This window comes from Macrobrachium rosenbergii, chromosome 27 (genome assembly GCF_040412425.1).
Source record: "Macrobrachium rosenbergii isolate ZJJX-2024 chromosome 27, ASM4041242v1, whole genome shotgun sequence".
Taxonomy (NCBI): domain Eukaryota; kingdom Metazoa; phylum Arthropoda; class Malacostraca; order Decapoda; family Palaemonidae; genus Macrobrachium; species Macrobrachium rosenbergii.
The window spans coordinates 16,227,650-16,253,904 of NC_089767.1; the positions used below are offsets into that span (position 1 = coordinate 16,227,650).

The 26,255-nt window shown below is 33.6% G+C and overlaps 1 protein-coding gene across 4 annotated transcripts in view; it reads right to left on the reverse strand.

Moving 5' to 3' along the window:
- LOC136853433 (glutamate receptor ionotropic, delta-1-like) overlaps positions 1 to 25,137 on the reverse strand; it is a 276,672-nt gene extending 251,535 nt beyond the window's left edge. Inside the window, exon 1 of one of the 4 annotated variants that reach the window (XM_067128997.1) lies at positions 23,696 to 25,137. The gene's annotated coding sequence lies outside the window, so the exon portion shown is untranslated. The remainder of the gene's footprint in view (positions 1 to 23,695) is intronic. The other 3 variants (XM_067129000.1, XM_067128993.1, XM_067128995.1) reach the window with 3 other exon arrangements.
- Positions 25,138 to 26,255: the final 1,118 nt, after the last annotated feature.

The following is a 26,255-nucleotide window of genomic DNA, read 5'->3' on the forward strand; positions in this document are numbered from 1 at the left end:
CGAAAGTCCCCCCCTCAGGAATGAATGGCAATGGAAGCTCAACGATAAACCCGGGGCTAATGAACTTGTGCGCATGCTCAAGGCAGCAACAAAACCAACCGACAATGGTAAGTCGTCACCAGTGCCGGCAGAGGCGTGAGCACCTATTTCACATATTCTGAGACGAGTGCAGGTAAGGTGCTTCTTGTCCATATTTGGCAGTTCTTGACCGAGTGATGCTTTTTTAGGAGTTGTAAGAGTCATGAATGTTTTTTTCTCTTAGGTTTGATGTGTCTGGTCATGTAGAATGAGTGAGAATTGTGGCCTTCTAAACCAGAAAATTAGTAAGATTTTTTTTTAATATAATCACGTTAACTCAGAACACGTAACTACATTTGCTCCATAAATTAGGAACTTGGAAATTATCTTTTACAAAATGTCAGTGAAAACAGATCATCTAAAGAGAAAACAAGAGGTCTTATTTCTCCATAAGCTTTTTTCACATACAGTGAATTCATTCAATGATTAAAACTTATTTGTTATGATGGATGATCCTCAGGATTCAAATTTAATGTAGGGAAAACAAAGAAGAAGATATATGCTACAAAGAGTTTCCCAAGTCTTAGGTTAAACCTCAACTTCAAGTACGTAACTGATGAAGCTCCGAAAGACAGCAAGGAACTGAAATTGAGCTACTGAGATACAGGAAGAATTTTGGAAAAATGGCACTGAGAATTATACATGGAAGAAATATGTTAACTTGCATGAATCCACAAAGTGCGAGAAAAACAACAGGCAGGTAGTACAGTTATCAAAGTATGAGATTTACTCATAGTGTATACATCTGTGTATGTTTCTTATGGGGATATTCTGAACTCTTAACAGCAAAAGTACATTTAGCCTACTCTAGGAAAAAAATGTACTGTCCCGGATAGAAATGGCATATACGTTATAAAAATAAAATGCTAAAAGGACAACACGATAAATCATAAAACAAATGAACTTTGTTGTGTCAAAACTGGGTATGAAATAATAATAATAATAATAATAATAATAATAATAATAATAATAATAATAATAATAATAATAATAATTTTTCTGTCAAGGTTGACCACAGTCAAGACCATGGGGTTAACCGAACGTACTAATCATACCCGTGTTAATCCCTTGGCTGAATGAGTAAAAACGTAAGGAGAGGTAACGATGACAGTGCAATGACAATAACAATGATATTACTGTCAGTCATACTGATGATAGTACTGCTACTCAAAATCTTAACTGCCATAAAAAAAACCACAGTAAATGTAGAGATAAATAATAACCAATAATGCTAAACAGGAAACAAACTAAAGTATCGAAATGGCAGTATTTTTCGGGATTAAAACCCTTATCATCGACATACATAAGTTCATCGTCCTAAAAATACGTCAAGGTGTTCTTAAAAGGTAAACAACAAGTCTTCAGTAAACTACGAATGAATATTACCAAGTGATATGAGGCAATTCGTGGATATTTTAAGAATCACAGACGGTTTTATTATTATTATTATTAGTTATAATGAGAAGACATTCAGAGGGAGCAAGACAAGAAGACCGCTATCTTGCTAACCAAGCTTCCACAGAATAGTAAGTACATTAATGGGAAAAGTTTACAACGAAGCGAAGAAGATTACAAAACAATAACAAGTTAATAAATTTAAATCTCCCGAAATCTATAATACACGCTCAGTCCTCAACTTAAATAAAAACACATTAATCTGTTGCCCTTTTAATTGTAAGAATATATATTATAGTTTCTTGATATCACAAACAGAAGCTTCAGTAATATTGCCAGGAAATGTTCCGCAGTACATGAGTTAATACAGTATAAGACCGATGGCACCAGATTGTGGGACATCGCAGCTTCTCAACAGAACATTATTAATGTCGTTGAGTACAAAAGCCTTTTGTAATTAACCTCTAGAAAGTGACGATAAAGAGTGTGATGCTTAACTTGGAAACCGATTTTGTTTGTCACCTCCAAGGAGCCCTAGCTATAGACTACAAGGCCATTAGCTTTTTCTATTACGAAAAAATATGTTCGATGGATTTTTATTATTAATTGTTAACGAAAATTCATCTGATAGGGAGCAATATTCATGTCACCTCGTGATTCCCCCTCAGGCAAGCGCTTTTAAAGAGTTTTAGCTAGCTCTTAAAAAATCAAATCAATAAAACGTCTTGATAAACAAAACACTTCCTATAGTTATTTTTTTTTCAAAATTAGTCCAACTGACACGTAACGATTCGGAAATCAGTAAGCGGGCCAAGCTCTCATATCTGATTAGTTATCAATTACAAGCATTTTTTCTCTCAAAGACAAGAGAACCGCCTATGAATTTTGTGGCTGAAAACTTAAAAGAAAATTTTTAAGGGACTCCAGGACGATAATTTGTTGAGTTTCACAGAATCATTAATAAGATGTTTCATTAATTTTCGCTATAAAGATATTGCTTACCAGTTGGATATAATTGTCCGAAGGGATTATTGCATTTCGAATACAATAATATATAAAAGAAAAGTCAATATTTACCTGATACAGAGCACTACCAGTGTTACTTATAAGATGATAATACTAATCACAAATCGTATTGAGTTAGTTTCGACCTTCCTCCCTCCTCTGAAAAATATAAGTCCTACGGAATTTAGGAATGTTTACCAGTTCTCGTTTTAAGTTTAAATGTTCATAAACTTTTACACTTTTTTTGTTGCTAACCTCGCAGAAGTTCATTGTCATGGCTTGCGCACAACGCCGGGGAGATCAATCATTGCAGTAATATGGATCTCTGTTTTAATAGACCACATTCTTCTGTTTATTTGAAATTATTTTGTTCTTTGGGCAATGTGAACTTTAAAAATACCCATAAAAACATACTACTTATATAAATTCATATATTTGAGATCCAAATGTTCAGTAGAAATCGACTCGAACTAACCCGCTCCTATTCAGATTTTTAATTTTGCCTGTCTGAACCTTTAATATACTCGTATACATAATACATGCGTACATACACACACGCACGCACACATATATATGTATGTATATATATATATATATATATATATAATATATATATATATATATATATATATATATATATATATATATATATATATATATATATATATATATATATATATATATATATATATATATATATATATATATATATATATATATATAATATATATATATATATATATATATATATATATATATATATATATATATATATATATATATATATATATATATATATATATAATATAAATATATATATAAATATATAAATATATAAATATATATATAAATATATATATATAAATATATATATATATATATATATATATATATATATATATATATATATATATATATAAAAAGTAGTACCAATCTGTGGTGAGGGCTTGGCGTGTCTAAAAACGAAAACACACGATGCCATATCTTCAACTTCTTTGTGGAGACGGCCAAAGTCAAAACTCTATTTCTTACTGTTACAACCCTCAGGGTTGTTATGCAAGTTCTTAATTTATAATAGAATTGTTGTCAGTAAATGTAACTCAGTGCTAAAGGTCAGCGGAAACAAACACTCAGGAAAACTCAACAATATTTAATACTTAATAAATACAAAATTTAGATCAACCTTGGTAACAACCAGGAAGGACAAATACCGGTCCTTAGAATCCCACTGGATTTCCTAAAACTAATAAAGCTAAACCCTATCAAAGAAAGATAAATAAGGAGAAAATGACAATTATTAATAAATATCTTGTTTGGATCCAACACTTTTGCTGGCCAGACAAAAAACTATCCTAAAGCTAAATCAAAGACAGAAGGAAGGCAGAGAAAACAAAACAAGAAAACAATTATAATCCCTACCTATTACCACAAAGCTAAATGATACCTTATCTACAATATTATGACCCGTTAGGTGACGTTATAAAGTCACAGCAAAAACATGACAAAATATACACACACATATATATATATGCTTAAATAATTCAACTATATAGTTTTTCTCACATCAGTGGAGGCAGCAGAGGAGAAACTATTCCAGGGCCGTGATCAAATCGCCAATTCCGCTATCAGGGCAGGTCATGAACACCAGAGCATCCACACAAAAGGGAAGGTAATCCTATGCGAAAATCAAGGATACTTAGTCTTACCTGGTGTCAGCCTCCCTACAGATCGTTTCACGAGCTAGCAAGCTCCCAGATTGACAGCAGAAAAACAGCTGATTCAGAGACGCAGAAACAGCAGGCAAATCCCCATCAGTGCCGGGAGAAAGCGACGGCACCAATTCCCTGGGAATCCTCCTCAACAGGGAAAAACAGGAAACACTCAAGTCGCAGGTGACAGGAGTACCTGCGAGTCTCATATGAAGGACCCAAGGAAATTGCGGCTCAAAGCAGGAAACACTCGAGTCGCAGGTGACAAAAGGACCTGCGAGGAGAAGATCCGTAACGTGGTCCAAAAAGCTGCCAAACAATCGTCAATCAAATTCCAAAAATCAATCAGCTGCTCAAGGGACAGTATATCAGGGGAGTGCTATAGCCCGAACTAATTCGAGCCGAGCTCCGACGTCCAGACATCACTAAGGAGACGTTCATCAACACTCGTAAAAACAGAAAAACACTCGTTAAAGCGATAGTTCGATAATATAAACAAACGGGAAGGAGGCGCCTAACCACACTGAATAATGTTAAATTAAGCACTTTACGTTAAGCACTAGAAATTACCAGACAACGGATATTAAAGTTCAAAAATAATGTAAACAAATACCCATTGAAAACAACGGCTATCTTGCCACAAAATGACTTTCTTAAAAAGTAGATATTAAAGCTAGAAAAAACAAGGCTGATCTAAATTTACGTAATGCAAATAAAGAAAATAATTTAAGCTTACCTAATACTTACTAATCCCCCAAGGGAATCATTCATCACCCTAAAGTCAAAACCTATGTCCTGTACAGATTATCCTCCTTTCAGAGTCTGGTGAGGGGGAGAATACCCACTCCAATTGTCTTAGAAGGGTTCGCTGGTAAAAGTTTATTTTTCCTTTATTCAGATATTTATCATACAGTGTGTACTGGCATTAAAACTTCAGAGTTATGAAACAGTTCTTTTTATTTTTCAATTAACTTATCTATTAACAATCTACAAAAGAGACTAAACTTAAGGGAAATCACGGATATGGTAAACAAATTTCATACATTAATAATTTCTTTATTTCTAGAAACATTCGAATAATAAATACAGTATATTTAATAAATAATAATGTTAATGATACACTTTATTTAAGCTCGTGATCTTATGCATCTACAATAGTTTACAAAGATAACGATACAGAACAGCGTAAAAAGACAAAACAAATATACATACATATATATATGTATATATATATATATATATATATATATATATATATATATATATATTATAATATATATATATATTATAATGTATACCCACACATGCAATAATACAAATGTATTTATATATATATATATATATATATATATATATATATATATATATATGTATATATAATAAATTTAAAGTTTATATATATATATATATATATATATATATATATATATATATATATATATATATATATATATATATATATATATATATATAGAGAGAGAGAGAGAGAGAGAGAGAGAGAGAGAGAGAGAGAGAGAGAGAGAGAGAGTTGATTTAAGAGGACTCCTCATCAGAAGAGTCAAGACTTATAATGAATGAGTCAATACATTTATCTATCAAAATATCTTTTGCTGCATCTTCCACTTGCAATTGTTCGGCATGTCTTACGGCCTTCTCCCAATTTTCAGGTGTCACAGTATCCAGTGCTTCTTCAGTAAGTTCCGATAGATTTGCCATCTTAAAATGGTTTCGTTTCGCTATGAAACTTTTCACTTGGCCCCAAATTAGTTCTATCGGGTTGTATTGGCAGTGGTAGGGAGGAAGCCGAATAATTTCATGCCTATTTTCTGCTGCAATTTTATCTACGACGTAAATGTCTTTTATTTTAACGGAGCACTCCTTTACCATCTCTAAAAGTTGACTTTCAACATTTTCTTTATTGTTTTCGTACCGTTAGAGATGAGCCATTCTGTAATTACTGCCTTTTTGCTTGACATCATTGGTAGTCTATCTACTTTCCTTGAATGATAAGGAGCATCATCCATCACAATAATTGAAGTTGGTGGTATGTTCGGGAGCAGCTGGCAACAAAACCATTCTTCAAATACTTCATGATTCATTTGACGGTGATAATGACCATCATTTTTTGCAGTGAATTTAAGCTCAGCGTTTGGAATGAAGCCTATTCGTCCGTTCTCTCTGACTTTTTTGCATTATTTCTAGGAATCTTGTTCGGAAGCACTGCACGTCATATCGTTCCATCCAAAATTTCCTACCATCGAGTTTTGCGTACCGGAAACCAACTTCTTTCACGATTTTTCTTAAAGATTCTCTACCACCTTTGAATCCTGTTCTTTCCCTCATTTCAAACAACACTTTGTTAATGGTTGGAATTTCTTTCCTCTCATAAAATTTGAGAGTTATCCGACGAGGCAAAAATTTGTCAAAGTCATCCAAACCAGTCACAGGTTTTGATCTTTTCCTCTTCTTTATCTCGAAAACTGGGTTACCAAATAATTCTTGCGACTCTCATACTTCTTTACATATTCGTTCAACTGTAGCTTTACTGACTTTTGTTGCCTCAGCTGTACGAAGAGTTGCATTTGCAACATTAGTAATGGGTCCTCTGTTCTGTTTCTCCATTGTGAAGTACCTTAACACATTATGAATAATTTTCCTTGCTTGTCCTTGAATGACACCCAATGACGACTACGAAAGGCTGTATTGTCCTATAATGACTGCTGGTTTAATATTAAGCCAGCCTTGTGCTGGCACGGACTCATAATATACCCGTGCCTGGCCCGAGACAAGAGGGCAGAGAAGTGATACCAAAGCCACATTTCTTCACTTTATAAGGTTAATATTAATGACTGGTTTAACACAATATTCATCGGGATCTGTGTGCAACAATCAAGATTCAATCATTTTTGGAGCACATTTATTAATTTCAGTTACTAAATTTCTCTCTTTACCTCACTAAAAATGTTAATAGATTGATGTTTGGCAACGCCAGACCAATTTCAATCCTAACCACGGTATTTAGATTTTTTCATCTTATCACCCGAATATTTTTTTTTTCATATTCAGTTGACTGTTGTCTTGAAAGAATCTACACAAGAAAAAAAAATTAACATCAAAGATAGAAAAAACAATTTCATATTCAAAATTTCTCTATTTATAGAAAAGTTCAGATAACAAACATCTTTTAAGCGTTTAATCACACACACACGTGTTTGATCTCTCTCGGTGGCTATTGTTTGAGCGCCAACTATATTTACATCCGCTAATCTTCACCTTCACCGGACCCCAGCTTATAAGATTTGACCATTTTTAAGAGATTAACGAAGGGTTTATTATTTCTTAACTGACAGATACAGATTTCAATATTTGACCAGAGAATCGAGATTATAGATGTGGCAACATGTATGCCACATTTCTCAAATATATTAAAAAACTGTTTAAAATATTGATCATTAACAACTGTATACATAAAAACCATCTTTAGTAAATATTTCAGAGTAATTCCCTTCAGTTTTATTATATAACAACGACCTAGATTCCATAAAATTTTCCTTAGAATGGAAGTTTGGCAACGCACGTAAATGACTTTCGTCCCAACTAAACCCTCACGAAGGTCTGGAGCCCTATATCTTTTTCCACTCTGGCTGAAAACCAACACGCTCAGCCTGATAAAAAGTGGTTAAAATTTCCGTCTATGTCAAGAGAGCTACGACGGATTTTTCGAGCAACGTGCCTAAAATGTTTCTCATGCCACTGAAGTGTCTGCAGAGGTCAAGGTTTGAATATAAGCAGGGATTGTTGAACCAACCCTCCTCTACAGACGTGAATTGCGGATGCTTAATGCGAAAGAAAGACAAAAAAACGTTGAAGCTTAAATATAGTTTATATAGACTAAAAATGGAGAAATGTGGAGATACACAGAAGTTGTAAAAAGCTTAACATGGGTCAAATGATGGCTCAGAAAGTTCTGAAATGGTTTGGCTACGTGGCAAAAATGTGTGAAGATACATTGTCGAAAAGAGTGTGTAGATCAAAGGTGTTAGGAGGAAATAGGAGAGGAAGACCTAATCGTGTCTGGTTAGATGTTGTGAAAGAAGTATGTAACAGAGGAATTAGGCCTACATCAATATCCGTAAAATGAGAGTTCATGCAAGAGAGAGGGGGAATGGCCCGTTGTGTATGAAGGTTCCATGAGTTGCTGATGAGGTCTGTATATTCAGCAGCTAATGCTAATTATTTTTATATTTTATTTATTTATTTATTTATTGCACATTTGTTTCATACACCATTCAACAATTACGGTAGTAATGTGACAGCGGTCGCGGTGTGTTTTGTTGGAATCCACCCCTCTTACCGAGAATGGCAGAAGCCATGGAGCCCAAAATTAAAATAGATATCCTTATGTTATCCTATTGGAATGATTAATCTAGCTTTATTTATTTTATTTGGCACCATCGATAAGATTTCTTGTTAATTACAGCAGGGATTTTCAAAGTGATGAAAATTGCGTGAGGGTAGATAATACCTAACAACACTTAGTAACCTAGAAGACAGTTGTTGAAGTACAGACCAAAAGTCCAAGAACTTTCCCTTCATTTCTACATAACAGGGGAAAGTATTAGCCACAGAATTAACAGAATTAAGTACAAATGGATGTAAATGAATTAACAGAATGAAGACTATGTACTTTACTGTGTCCACAGTTTAAGGCGATTATAGACCTAAGATTATGGAAAGCCATGAAGTAGGAAATATGGAACACTCCCTGATTGAATGATATTAGTTATGATGTCCCCACTCGACAAAAATCAGCTGACCAAAAACTATAAATACCGAGGGAGACTCAACTATTTAAACAAGGTATTCTGCACAGGAAAAGACACTGGGAGCCTCTAAATATGTAATTATCGTAGACGAGATGAAGTAATGCAATTAATGCCGAAGGAAAAAATTTACATGTTTTTGAAAAAGGAAATTAAAGGCGAAAAATTTCGTCTCACTTATTCTTCATGAAGGCAACGTCAAACATCCAAAAGAAAGTTGTTAGACGACATGGTCTGGAAATAAATGTAAACTGTTGTTCATATTCTTAAATCCTGTTGATGGAAACTAGTTATGGTAATGGCATATACTTGTCACCAAACATCTATAAAATTCATAAAGATGACACTCACGCATATGGCCCTCTTGTAGATCTCCATATACCTACTTTGGTAAAAAATACACTCTTCTGCATGGTTATGGAAAGTGTATAACAAACAACTTCCGATATCAACATTACAATCAACAAACAAACAAAAATTGAATCTCAAAGTATGTGGAGGAGAAGGACTTGGAAGATGTCGCATACTTCTGGAAAAACAGTCATCAGTCACATGGGCCTCTACTTTCATTTCAGATTGACAATGAGAAGCAAAGGGTCCACCACAGAAGAGACCCTAAACTTTCGAGCACGTTTCGTCGGCCTGTTTTTCCAGGGCATGACAGTCCAGACCATCTCACAGAAAACGGGATTCAGCATCTCCACCGTCTACAGATGGACCAGGAGATGGATCCAGGAGGGACACCTCCACACTCGCTGCAAAATGAGGGAATGCCACAAGACTGACTCTACGCGTGAAGACTCGGGTCACTGGAAGGGGCGCTCTAAAATGTGCAGAGGCTGTTTTAATCGTATTCTTGTTTCTTACGATAAAACTGGTGCAGTTGATAGTAATTTTACCAAGCATAACCAACCACCAGATTCGTTCTCCATGGCGAAGAGTGTTCAGGGGGATCCCGTTATTTTTATGAATTCATCATTTCCCTTCCCACCATGAGAGTCATTTCAGCGAGTATCTTTAGAATTAGTTTTCTTTGACTGCACAGAAAAAATTAAGTGAAAATAACTTAATAAAGTACACAGGAAAGACTAACAACAAGGTTGAGGCTGGAGATTGGGGCACCAACTATAGTGAATTAAAAAAAGTAGACTTATACAGTTGTATATCATTAAACTAAACACTGTATGCAGAGATATGGTTTGAACTAAGCCATCTGAAACCTTTAAAGGGAAAGAGATAGTGACTAAAGAAAAATTTATTTTGAATGATTATGCAACTCGGATAATAGCAGTGGTGGCTTGATTTGAAAATGAAAAAGATTGGGTTATGTTGTTTAACTATTCAGTATTAACTATTTGAGTTCCAAACATACTGTTGCAGGAAAGTTTGAAGAGTACGACTAGATATTTGCTAAATAATGAAGTAAAAAATCTGTTGTAATTAGTCGCATACTGATATTAAAATCAGTGTTCTTGCTCGCAGGCAGAAAAGCATCTTATTTATTTGCCTGATGTATAATTTTCCCTCGCACAATAATAAATTCTTTATCCCTGATTACTTTTGTGTTTTACTAATCAACATGTGGCATTCCAGATCACTGAAATCCTTGTGCATCTATAACATCACACACAAAGACATTCATTCATACATACGTTCATCCATACATATATGTAAGTTTAGTTCTTTGCGTTGATCACATCTATGAAGTCCGCTGAATACAGCTGCGAACAGCTCTCTTTCTTTCTCATGTCACTCTGTCATCTCTTATGTTCACAAGTAAAATAAAGAAAATACGCGCAATTAACAAATGGCTCTTATTTCTTAAAACGAGTCAGTCATTTATATATATTCATGTCTATTCCGAAGCTTTGAAGGGTGAAAACATACTGTATGTAGTGTCATATATATATATATATATATATATATATATATATATATATATATATATATATATATATATATATATATATATATATATATATATATATATATATATATATATATATATATATATTATATATATATATACGTATGTATATACATATATATGTATACATATACACACATATATATGTATATATATAAGTGTGTGTGTGCGTATAAGGCATTAAAGTGTCAGAGTGGCAGATTCTTACCACAGAAAAAAGTCAGCCAGCTCGAGTTTACGTGCCTAAGATAAAATCCTGCAAGGCTTTGGGTCTTCGCTTCCTGACAGCGGGCAGGAGGCGAGAGGGTAAGGTTTGCGATCTCATTCTCTATCATAAGGCCTGTAGACGAAAAATTTTCTCACCGGAGCTGTCATTTCTAAAAGGGGGAAGGAATTTAGCCAAAAATATAATTATCAAAATCAAAGACAGTGCCTCTGAAAATTATGATGATGAGCAGACTTCAATCACTTCTGTGGTGTGGAAGAGATAAAAAGATTGATAAATATATTACCAGATAATAAATGCATATTATACATTTTTTTTTACATTTTCGTAGTAATACTTCTAGTATACAATAGATACGAAAAAGTTGCAGCGTCTTCGAGTTAGGCATACCAAGATTGATTTATATATGAATAATAGAGATCGACCCTATCCCATCCTATTCTCTCTCTCATATTGTTTATTAGAATGAATCTTACTGAACTTTTGTCAGGTATCAGATGAATCATGATTTGGTTCTGCCTCGCATTGTCAGCATATTTTCAAATATGTGGCGGTCTTCAGCTTCGTTTAAAAGGTTTGTCATATATTTATTGACATGTATTTTCCTTGTAAGCACGATATCTCCAGATCTTACTAATTTGAGGCTTACTCTTAACGGAAAAAGGTCTGACAGATTAAAATGGCAATTTGAATTCAATATAAAAAAAATACTTGTTTTGATTGATTAACTGTTGTGATATTTCACTCCTTTATAACTTTTCCTTTGGCTTTAGAAATAATTCCCTAATTTCAACTTGCCAACAGTTTTGGTTAGAGGGATACTGGCAGTATTAAGAGTTTACTCTAGTGATGGACATAACTTTTATTTGAGAGGTAACTTTTATTCAGAATTTTATCTTTTTTATTTATTCATTTCTTTATTATTTTCTGGTACTAAATGTCTATTCTAGTGATGGACATAGCTTTTATTTGAGAGATAACTTTTATTCAGAATTTTATTTTTTATTATTTTTTAATTTTTTCTGGTATTAAGAGTTTATTCTAGTGGTGGACATAACTTGTATTTGAGAGGCAACTTTTATTCAAAATTTTATTTTTTTTTAGTTTTTTTATTAGTTTGTGGTATTAAGAGTTTATTCTAGTGATGGACATAACTTTTATTTGAGAGGTAACTTTTATTCAGAATTTTATTTTTTATTTTTTCCAAGATAAAAAGCAATTTTCTGGAGATGATATCTGTAATGTTTGTGTAATATTTCAAATTATACAGTGAGATGAACGAAAGCCCCCATTCTGACTTCAAATCACGAGCTGCTTTATCTTCAACAGGCCAATCTGATTCAAGGGGTGAAGTTTCTGTCTTGATGGAGAATGTTCTAAGGTCGTCCAATATTAGCCATTATTCTATCACCTTCATGACAGACGACACGTCTGGAGGATATTATCACCCTGATAAGGTTGGTGTGTCCTTAGATTTAATTAGAATCAATGCAAGATGAAGAACAAACATCTAAATTTTTTGTCTGTGTCCAGAAAATGTACGGCTATATGACTGCCCATCAACCCGTATAATTAGACAAACAGGCTGTATGTTTTACATCTACTAAGGACTTGATATATATTTCATATCTTTATTGCAGTTCTCTCTCTCTCTCTCTCTCTCTCTCTCTCTCTCTCTCTCTCTCTCTATATATATATATATATATATATATATATATATATATATATATATATATACGAAAACCGCGTATGCAATGTAAGTAGATAAATCAATTTCACATGAACTGTAAATCAATTTCAGCTATATTATGTATTTTTAATGCCCCCGAGAGGATGTGAAATGCATAGGTTTGTCTTATGATCTGTGACAGCTCATAATTTTTGATCTCTGAATTACGATAAAAACATCGTTGCCTTGACTCTTGTCATGAATTTATTACCACTCGGTTACTCATTCATAGCATGACCTGTATATCCTAAGATTTGATATACATATACACCACTCTGAGTATTATATATATATATATATATATATATATATATATATATATATATATATATATATATATATATATATGTATATATATATATATGTATATGTATATATGTATATATAATGTATATATATCCATATATACATATACATACATATATATAAAAGGAAGACTAAAAAGCTAAAATTTTCTGTCATGGCTTCATTCTTATCAGTTCACAGATTATCTTGGAATTTCTCGAGGATTCTGCGTTTTCAAGGTGCATTCAGACCTTAATGATTCATCTCTAGTTTCACATCTTGGCCAGGTAAATACTGAATACTTAAAACCCTTGAAGTTTTTATTTAATTTTGAGAATAATTTTATACATTTATATATTTTATATCTGTATATATACTCTTAAGCATCTTACCTAAGAATCAATAATGCTGTGGTTATACATTCATATATCTGATGATATTGATTAAGATGTATTTAAATTTTCTCTTTTAAAGAAATTAGTTACCGCGAAAAGACTAGAATCACTTTCATTCTATAGCTCAGTATGAAAAGGTAGACCTTTAATTACAATTTTTTAGCCTGCTATTTCACAATCTGAACAAAAACTACCTTTTTACATAATCAGAACAACGAAAGGTATCATGCAAGCATCATTTTGTTTTGTCAAAGCTATTTAAAATATCTGATATAAACATTTTCTTTATTAAACCCAAAAATTCAAATCAATATACCAAAAACTACCCATTACAGATACATCGTTCCTCACACTACCCACTTGACATTTTAGAGAGTGATAAAATGGAAGTTTTAACCTACGTCATCGGGTTACTGTCCGAGAAGAACCTGCTGGTTTGGTCAACAAGGCTCCTGGTGATCACGAGACTTCCAGTACGCGAGATGCAGCATCTTAAGAGATTACTTTCGTATGCCAACGCTATGATTGTCAGTCCATCTCGCCGTGCTAATTCGGACATGTAATATTTTTGCTTTGCTTTATCGTCACCTGATTAAAAACGACACGAAAACGAGGTTTTTAGTTTTCTGTAAAAGAAAACTATTGTGTCGGGTTTGTTTGTCCGTAAGCATTTTTTCTGTCCGCCTCAGATCTTAAAAACTACTGAGGCTAGAGGGCTTTAAATCGGTATGTTGATCATCCACCCTCCGATCATCAAACATACCAAATTGCGGGCCTCTACCCTCAGTAGTTTTTATTTTATTTAAGGTTAAAGTTAGCCATAATCGTGCTTCTGGCAACGATATAGGATACGCCATCACCGGGCCATGGTTAAAGTTTTCTAGTAGTGTATTTCTCTAGACCTTGGTTCAATGTAAATTACATCGAGACCACCGAAAGATAGGTCTAATTTCGTTGGCCTCGATTATACGCTGTACGGCTGTACAGAAAACTCGATTGCACCGAAGGAACTTCGGAGCATTTTTTACTTGTTTAACTGTGTTGTCTACTTGTACTCCTTAGCCAAATTCCTTCCTTATCAATTCATCTGAGAAATAAATAAATAAAAATAAATAAATAAATAAAAAAATAACATAAAAATAATAAATAAACATATATATATATATATATATATGCATATACAGTGTATACTATGTATATATATAATATATATAAATATATATATATATATATATATATATATATATATATATATATATATATATATATATATATATATATACAGTACATATAAGTTTTTAATTAATATAATTCTTACAGCCAATGTTATTTTTACTCTACGCAAAGAAATCATTTCATAACTGAGCATCTTCATTTGGCCAAGGGACACGCCTTTGCCAAGCCCCTGGTGACTGTCTTTTGCTAATTCCAAAATTTTTTTTTTTCTTGTAGTTGGGGTGTTAGCATATATGTTCCGTACAGTTTCCGGTTGATGGAAATTGCCAGATGGAGTCAAGACAATGGGTTCTATTATGCAACAAACTATAGGATGTTTCCTAACAAGTTTTACAGGTGAGTGGCTAATAATTAACTTACTCGCTGAAAAATATCATACTTGGAGTTCTTTATGTTCCGTATTTATTGATAGGTTCCAGTGAATGCAGTTTGCTTGACAATGCCTTAAAGGCAAAAGATCTTGTAGTCCGTTGTCTCACTTTCCTCGTGGCCATACACCATACACCCTATATACATACATATATATATATATATATATATATATATATATATATATATATATATATATATATATATATATATATATATATATATATGTATATATATATATATATAGCCTATATCTATAGAGCACTAAGGCATATTTTCTCTGGAGGCTCTGCAAAGTTTCTTAATTAAGGAAGTGGATAAAAATAACCGTTAAAGTTTAAGTAAGCCGTTTATTTCTTGAGGCTACTGGATGGTGGACACTTGGCAGTAACAGCGGAAGTCTACCCACCGCACATCATGGAAAAAGACTCTATAACCGAAGGCGAAAACCCTTTTCGTGGACCTGTGGTCGAGATTCTCAAGATCTTGACTTCTTCAATAAATTTTACGTAAGTACACCTCTGCTTTCGTTAATTAATTGATGTTTAATATTATTTCTTATGAAAAAAAAATTATGCTCGATTCTTTGAAAGATCAGAAGAGAATCAAATCTTCAACTGTTATAAAAAAAAAAGTTTTCTGTTTTTATTTCACATTAAATCTGCTTTTCACAGCGAGGGATTGCATCGGTATATACTGGAATTCTTACGCTTTCCATAGAAAATGCCAGTATTTGTAACGCTTCAGGTGTTAACCTAAAAATATCGATAAATAAAGAAATCATCAAAAACAAAACCGCTCATCAAAGTTGCAAGGGCAACTGAAGGAAGAGAAACTCAAGTTAATGGCAAATATTACATTATTAGCCATAACTAGTGAAAGCGTTTTTTCATTATTATTGAACATTCCCGTGGATATTGATGTAATTCGAAGCAACGATTGTAAGAATTAAATGAATGATTTGTCAGATCATTCGATCAAACATTTCTGCAGGTACAAGTAAATCACTCAACTCTAGCCATCACAAATCTTTACTTGTTTTTACTAGAAAATTATCAATAATGAATAAAGCATATCTCGGCATTTGCTAGGAAAAATCAACCGTTGCTACCTCAAATTTCAACACTTGTTGAAATCTCAACTGTTATCAACAGATATTTCAATATTTCCCCCTAAAAATCGCGTACGTATTTTAACATTTTAGAGTATATGATTCAGTTGTTACTTCACAGGGCGTGGCCTGAAATCGTAGTTTTTAATAACTTTTAAAACGTGCTTCACTTTTACAACAGATAAGCTGAGCATTTGCAAAAAATATGTGAGTAGTTAATACTGTTTGAGGAGATATTCCTATGGTTCCTTATCCCTTTCTGATCAGCCTGTATATAAGAGAATCGTTGGTTAGGAGATAAAGATCCATACATGTAAGAGATGGTAAACAAGCTTCCCTTCTGAATAAATTCGCGTTTTTTTATCAAGATGAGGTAACTGACATTTTCGATTCTCTCACAGAAAAGAAATAATATCATCTTTCAGGTACAGCGTTACTCGACCGCCTGACGGGGCATATGGGTATCGTTATCCAAATGGAACTTGGAATGGCATGATTGGAATGTTACATAGAAAGGTAAGTTAGGTTTTCCTTTGCAGTATGATTATAAAGTAATTTATCAGTTGAGTTTTCTACGGGTTATCAACAGACTATAAAAATGAAACGTCTACCCTCCTCAATATAAAATTGTATATTTGCAAATACGAATTGCATGTGTGTGTATTGTTAAAACAATACATACACACACACACACACACACACACACATATATATATATATATATATATATATATATATATATATATATATATATATATGTGTGTGTGTGTGTGTGTGTGTGTGTGTGTGTGTATGTAAATGTGTGTATATATATATATATATATATATATATATATATATATATATATATATATATATATATATATATATATATATATATATATATATATATATATATATATATATATATATATATATATATATATATTTATGTATAGACACACACACACATTATGTATGTATGTGTGTGTAAAGGAAACATTATTCGCCCACCTTAGAAATAAGTCTATATTCATAAACTTCTTCGAAACAATTATCTCACTATATGTTCAAACTAATTAGCTGTTTATTTAAAATGAAAGGACACATGGATCTTAAAAGCATAAGCTAGCAGTTGTCGTACCCTTAGAACCTCTGAATTTTATCCTCATAACTGTAACGAGAGTCATATTCACAGGAGGTGGATTTCTCCTTTGCGCCTTTCAACATATTATACACAAGGGCCCAAGCTGCAGACTATACGGTCCCGTTCGTCATCGAATATGGCAGGATTCTGGCCCGCAAAGGAGAGACTGAAGTAGATCCTTGGGCATTTTTCCTTCCTCTGACGCCAACTGTCTGGCTTCTGCTGCTCATATGTATGGGAATAATAATATTGTGTTCATTAGCTTTAACGCATATGTTTAATGGATCCAAGACCATATTCCCGAAGTACTCCTGGGAAAACTACGTGAGGACATTCCTGAGTCAAGGTGAGTTTCTGGAATCCTAGATCTACATGCAGCTACATAAGGAGAGAAACAATACTTAATCTAGTGAATGTTAAAATTTCTGGTCATTGGTTAACGTAAGTGATCTTCAAAACTGATGTGTTCATAAAGTAATCTGATTATTAAAACTTAAGTAATATTGATTAACAGAAAAATTAACAGGAAGCGTGGGCTTTGATGCTATCTGCAAAGCTTAACTAAAACATCAGAATTTCTTCCCACCTTTACAGACACGGAATTCCAGACAGTGAAACAATGGTCACTCAGCATTCTCGTAGCGACCTGGTTGATTGCCTTACTGATCGTGCTGAAAGCATATTCCGGGAACTTGAATTCCCTCCTCATCGCCCGTCACGTGCCCCAACCTTACCATACCGTCAGGGCTGTGGTGGATGACAAGCGTATCAAGGTCCTCTGGGTTGCTGGGGGTTCTTACTTGCAAATATTGCAGGTGAGTGGATGACACAGAAAGGGGAGCTATATGGATGCCCAGTCAAGCATCAGTAGCCTAACTATGATTAGGGATATTTTGGCCATGTTTACACAGGGCAAATGATTCCGTGAGTCTTTTAAGAAAAGCATTTTAAAGAGACAGACAGAGTAAAATTCCTGCTCTTCTACACAGTAGTTCAACAGTTAGAAAAAGAGAACAACTATGATTGAGGAGTTGAATCATCGACAGTAGCTTAAGAGTAGATGGAAAAATAAAAAATACAATGAGAATAAATTATGTATTGTGAACGTCTATCAATTATATTCTTAATCCATAAATAATCAATTACCGTCACCCTGCTTCATATTTAAAGGAAAGGAACATGATGTTCTGCTTAAAATATAATACACATTATGTGCAACTCTCTTTTCTTCGTTACGATATTCTTTTCCTTGACTAGAGCTTCACGTCAGGGGTCTTCAAGGAACTGGCTGACGCCGGTGAAAAGGGAAAGATTTCCTTCATGGGATCGACGAGTCTATCCGAGATCGTCAATACGAAAATGTCCAGCGGCGATTACGTCATGGTCATTGACGACCTGACCATGAAAACGTTAGTCGCTGAACATTTCTCTAAATTTGGTGAGTGAGTTAGCTGGAGTGCTAATTAATTCTGTGCCTGTTGTTAATTGCCAGTTGTTATATTTTTGCGAAGACTTGTTTGTTTGTTGAGAAATACAGGCTTATTCAGTGATGGAAAAGAATATTCATTGGCATAGAGGAAAAGATGTTAATTATTATTATCCGGATCATGTGTTTCCACTTTGTCCGAATAACGTGGTTTCTGTAGTTTTTTTAAATTTACACTTGACTTCTGTCTCCCTGTTTTTATTCTCCACACTCACATACACACGCACGCACACACACATGTACACACATATCCACACAAACACACACGCACATATGCACACCCACCAGCTACACACAGGCACGTGCAGCCAAACACGCCCACATACTCACGCATACACACACATGCACACACACAGACGCATAGGCACACAAATGCACACATACAGACACATGCACTTACACAAACAGATGCTAACACACACATACACCCACACACACGCACCCCAACACACACGCACACACACAGACGCACCCATAGACAACCAAATGCCAGAGCTCACCATAGTGCACAAATCTCCGCTTTTCATAAAGGAGCAGATTATATTTCTCATTTCAGGAACATGCTTGTTCTACCTGTCGAGAGAGTTATTCTTCCCTCTTATGGTGGCCATGGTTGCTCAGAAATACAGCCCTTTGATTCCAGTCATAGATAAAAGGTATATGAGCCAAAAATAAAAGCCATTATAACATTGACAGACACCAGCTAGAATGCGAATATCTTCCTTAAAGCATTTTTACCTGAATTTACATGTTGGATTAAGCGTAACTATTTGCTAATTATGCTAAGATATATAATAAAGATTAGAATTAAAAAGATTTTCGTCCTGACAAAGTCTCATATAAAAAAACTATACCTTATATAACATTCAATTCAGTAAGAATTAATTTAAAAGCAAAATCGTGTTTTTGAGCTCAATTTAGCGAGTCACGAGATGTTAAACTTGTTATTTTTAATTTTTTTTTTTTAGAAATTTTGGCTTCTTTTAGTTTAAATTTTATTATCTAGTATTATTATTTAGTATCTTTTTAAAATTTCCCTTTTAACAGTTTTTGGACTTATATGAATTTCATGGCAAAAGCTCTAATGGCAACTGATTGTTTGTTCATCCTTATCTTTTGAGATGTTCATCTGTGAGTATAAATAACAGATATAACAGGTGAATTTGATGAATGAAGCAGAATAATAGACCAATTAACATAATTAGTTAATTAGTTACGAGGCCATTTCTAAATACAGGGGAGAAAAATCCCATTTACAAAACACAATCCCCTTGATAACGAATTTATTATCTTCAGGATCATCAGGATCAACGAAGGTGGTCTGTACGACCACTGGACAAGGAATGAGATTCAGAACTACACCAACTGCGCTAAAGCGCCAACCAAGATCCTGTTCCAGTCTGCTCTGTCACTTCAAAGCCTCTGGGTAGGAGGAGGGCCGGTTTTAAGCCTATGTGATCAATTTGATCAAATTGGGACCCGCGCCAGAGATACCGTTTGGAGCCTTTTCTATATTCTAAGAAGAATAAACCGCTACCGAAAACATGAAATGAAGAATGAGGAAGTATTATTCCTCACATTATTAAGCATGCTATATTAACAGAAAATGTTCATTTGGAAAATTATTTTTATATTAGAAAAAAATCGTCTTAATTTCAATAATAATAATAATAATAATAATAATAATAATAATAATAATAATAATAATAATAATAACAAATACACCATAGCAGCTTATCTCTGAGTGCAAGATGTTGCCGTCTCAGGTCAAAGAAAACGGAGTTTTGAGAGAGAGAGGGAGCTTGAATGTCGTGGGTGGCACCAACGGCCTTAGGAAGTTTCTTTGTACCTGAGCTTTTGGGGGCTGAAATACAATCACGACATTTGATGGCAATATGTTGCCTTACAGTATAGTTACAGACTTCTGCACTGCATTCACATTCTGACAGTAATTATCATTCTTAGGAAAGAATGGTTTTTCCTTTTCCTAAGAATGGTTTTTCCTAAGTAGCTAACACTTCTTGAGATACTTATGAAAACTGGGCGTATTTTCTTGAGGGTAGAAGATTCGTGATCTGTAGTATGCACAAAAGTTCATATTTATTCCAAGTAGTTTTACCCAATAACTACAGTAATGCTATTTTTCTTTATTTTTTTCAGGGGATGTTTGCGGTCCTAGTCTTCGGTTATCTCCTCAGTCTGTTCCTTTTCTCTCTCGAACTGGGAGTAAAATTCATTCGCTTTTTAACCAAGTAAGCCAGGATGGAAGAGGCTCTTAACCAGTCGCTTTGTGATAAGATTCTGAAGATTGTCTAACTGTTCTAACACATGAATTGCATAAAATATAATAACTCTACAAAATAAATGAATTTAATTATCAATATAGACTTTCATTGTCATTAAATCATTGAATCATGATGAAACATAATACGAAGTATTATGATATATAGCTTAAAATATAGCCTATAACCAGTTGCAAGCCAACCATCATGACGGGAATGATTTTATCATGGAGATGGGCTCCTAAAAAGCAGACAAGTTACTTTATACTTGTAATGAAAGCAATAAAAACGTAATAGTTTGAAATAACAATCAGAATTTTACTTATAACAGTCTTCAAAAGACAGTTTCGGCCTTTATAAGTCTATTATCAACAAGCAATAATTGTGAACGCTTTAAAAAATCGGAATAATCAAAACAACAAAATCAGAAGTGACTTTCGCTGCTTGTTTTATAAAAACTTGTTCATCGCTCGTTATGAGATTTTCAGTCGACTTCCACAGTGACGTATTCATACGCATATCAGTTGGATGAAAATACTTATCATTAAAATACACAAAAGAGGCAAGCGGAGAGAGAAATGAAGTTCTTCAAAGTGTACATTAATGTAGTACTAAATCCATTTCCTACTGTTGAAAGTCTCCGCGAGTAAGACTAAATCTATTCCTGTCGTGTTTTAAGTTATTTGATAGCATGGACGGAGATAAATAATGCAAAGTCTTTGACCATTCCTGATCACTTCTGAGATTGCAATGTCCTAGTGGTATTATAAACACACACACACACACACACACACACACACACACACACATATATATATATATATATATATATATATATATATATATATATATATATATATATACATATAGATATTATATATATATAGATAGAGAGAGAGGAGAGAGAGTTACTTATATTAGTGGGCTTTCGTAATCCTAAGAAATATTTCAGGTGTTCGCTTAAGAATAGGCATCTTATTGCACAAAAATACGATATCAAATACAATTTAGTGCCTTGATTGTACTTACTGCTAGCTTGGTAAATATAGAAAATCCACATAGTTGTCCATTTGTTTTGTGTGTGTAGATTTATAAAGCTCTTGTTAAATTTCTTAAACTTAAGTGGGTTGTAAAACTTTCCCCATTTTTTGTGTGCTTAGATCGCTGCCAAAAGATAAAAAAATAAAAACAATTAAAACCCTCATATTTCCTGACCTTCAAAATTCGTGAAACTGTCATGAATGAATATACTTTTAGTTTCCCGTTTGCTTCTTTTAGAAACTCTCTTCAGTGCCTGAATATGTTTAAACAATCCCAATTAAACAATCCCAATATATATATATATATATATATATATATATATATATATATATATATATATATATATATATATATATATATATATATATATATATATATATATATATATATATATATATATATATATGCATGCACACGTCATTTAGGCTGTCCTGTTTTGTCTGTTAAGGAAACATTTCGTATTTTTTTACGCAACAAAGGTTTCTACTGCGCTTTAAGTATTTGTAAAAACGTTACTGAACGCACGTGTACATTCCGAAATTACTGTAACAATTTATATGTATATACACATATATATGTATATTATATATAACACATACATGTATATATACAAATATTCATATACAGTATATACAACACATACATATATATACATATATATATATATATATACAGTACATACATGCATACATACATATATATATATATATATATATATATATATATATATATATATATATATATATATATATATATATATATATATATATATATAGTCCCAAACCAACATGGACACACACCCTACCCCCAACCCACCCCATCACGCTTCTCAACTGCAAGTAATTTATGACGAGGAATGAATGCAACACGAATACGCAATGTATTGTTTTTTACGCCAAGTATGCATGTCAACTCATCAGCAAAAATCAGAAAAATGAGTTAATGAGTGAGAAAAACAGATTTCCCCTACAAACATTCCCCACCCCACTTGCATTCCAACCTCAAGCAAATTATTACAAGTACTTCTTGAGTAAGCAATGTACTGAAATTTCACAAAGAATTCATCAGACACTGTATACTCACCATTTTCTTATGCAACAAATGAAAAAATAATAAATAGGTCTATTATGCTACTACCTGATAGATTTTAAAGACTGTTTCTAACTCACTGACTACTGCTTCATTAATAAAAAAGGATACCCCAGCGTAAGCGAAATCATTTTTACATGGTTTTATCAAATGTTATGTATTCATTCTTATTCATGAGTAACGGAAATGAAAAGTGGTAAATAATCAGCACATGATTTCCCATTCACAAGGAGAGTAAATTATCAAAATTAATAGCCTAAATAAAACATTTAAATGCAACGGGACTCTTACCTGACGCGTGGGCAAGGAGACAATAAAGAACAGAAAACAATAGGACCAAGGTGAAACCTTAAACATACTGAAAAATAGATTGGAACACTTACCAACAGCCAGAGAAGGCGATGGCTGTTCCTTCCCCCTGCTAATCTTGGAAGTGAATGGGGGCAATTATTTTCCTCCCAACATCTAGACCATTCGCAACAACAGCACTTCACTATCCAATACCGTGTCTTTTCTAATTTAAGTTTACCTTTTGCCAGCACAGCTCTTGCTCTTGAAAAGCCCGTAGTACTGAGCCTACAACATAACCAACACTTTCAGTCCAACATATTATGGTCTACTACACCAACAGTCCTTCCTTATCCAGCATTTGGACTAGCCAAATTACCAACCTTTTTCTTCTCCAACATTTGCCCTATCAGCATCACCAACAATTCTCTAGGCCTGCCCAATGTTAGGCCTAACAGTATCACCAGCATGTTCTTCAATATTAGACCTATCGGCATCATCAACAATTCACTCTCCTACATTGTAGAATATCCAACTTTATGGGGCCATTAAGCATTTTCAATACTCCTCCCCTACATTAGGCATCTTAACTTCAGTCTCCAACAACTGATCTACCAGCATCACCAACGATTCCTTTTTCAATATTAGGGAATATCTGTATCACGAAACCCTCTCCGACAGTTGGGCTATTAACACTTCCTTCTTTAACATTTAGGCTTGTCTGTCTTAACCACACATTTCTCTCCAACACTTGGTCTATCAGTATCACCAACACTTTCCCCAACAATTGGTCCTTAAGTATTACTAACACTTTCCTCTCCAACATACGACCAATCGGCGTCACCAACACTTCCTTCTCATTAGCATCACCAATAGCTTTCCCTCCAAAACTTGGCCATTCAACACTATCAATACTTTCCACCCCAACATCAAGCTTAACAGCATCACCAACACTTCACTTAACATTATGCTTTTCAGCATCACCAACACCTCTTTCAACACTTGGCCTATAACACATTCCTCTTCAATGTTAGGCGTATCAGCATCACCAACACCTCCTTTAACTCTTGGCCTATGACACTTTCCTTTCCAATGTTCGGCCTAGGCTATCATCGTCACCAACATATCACTCTTCAACATTTAGCCAAACAGCCTCACCAGCATTGATCTCCTCCTGCAATTAGTACACTAGTATCACCAGCCCTTCCATCTCCATCCATGAATCTGTCAGCGTCATGAGCACCTCATTTTCCAACACGAAACCCATCGGCAACACCAACGACGTTTCCCTCCATTTTTGGGTTCACACATTCTCGCCAGCCTCAACACTTGAACATCGCCAAACAGTTTCACTTCCTGTTTGAAACATTGTTTCCTCTCTCTCTCTCCTAGGCCTTTCATATTTTCGTCCTATGCTTAAGGTGCATTTACACAGGCGGCGATTCGGCAGGCGCAGACAGGAGCTGGTGTAAGCTTGAATTTAAAAAGCATCGATTCTTAACACACTATTCACATACTAAGATGGAAGCACTATCGTAACGCAGTGTTGCCACATTTCCACATCACTGACTTCTACCCTCGCCTAAATTTTAATATGACATATATATCATAACGATATATGCTTTCCTTCACAGTTTAAAGATCATTTCCCCTAAACTTCCTTATCAAATCAATCACAATCACTTTTTACATTTATTAAAACAATTTTAAATAGATTTAAATGACCTTAATTAGATGGAAACCTAAAGCTGTCGCTCTGTTGTCGTTTGCAATTGACATGTCATTCAAGACATCACTCCACGATCGACTTCTGCTGCTTCATGATTCGGCATAAACAACCATTCTTTGATGGCTCTTTATTCAGTCATTATTATATAAACATATATAAATATGCAAATGACTGAGAATATAGGTCAATGAATCATATAATAAAAGAAAATAATATATCTAACCACAATAAACCCCTAAAAAGTGTGTAAATTTTTCCACATTCTGTGTGGCAGAGACCCCACTTCTGCACCCGATCATCTTGTGCATGAAAATTTCCACACCGGAAGCAACACTGAATTCGTAAGTGCAAGCAAAAATCGTGAATCCTGGCAACAATCTACGATTGCCAACCATTCGTAAACGCCATAAAATGCTGATATATATATATATATATATATATATATATATATATATATATATATATATATATATATATATATAATTACTGTGACAATTTTTCATCCCTATACATTCAAGCTTGTATAAATATTATAGGCATACTCCTTTTACACTTATGTGAATTCACGTTCGTATAACACTTTTTTCGCTTATAGGGTGTTATAAATCATTAACCACGAACATATGTCAGACATGTATATACTTCAAAAAACTATGTATATATATGTATATATATATTATATGTGTATGTATATATAAATTTATACACGTACACACACATATATATATATATATATATATATATATATATATATATATATATATATATATATGTGTGTGTGTGTGTGTGTGTGTGTGTGTGTGTGTGTGTGTGTGTGTCTGTGTGTGTGTGTGTGTAGTAATGTGCACTGTTTGTGGAAGTATTTTATGTCATTGTTCATTTAATATATAAGTAAAATAATTTGTAAAGTCAGGCCATAACTCAGG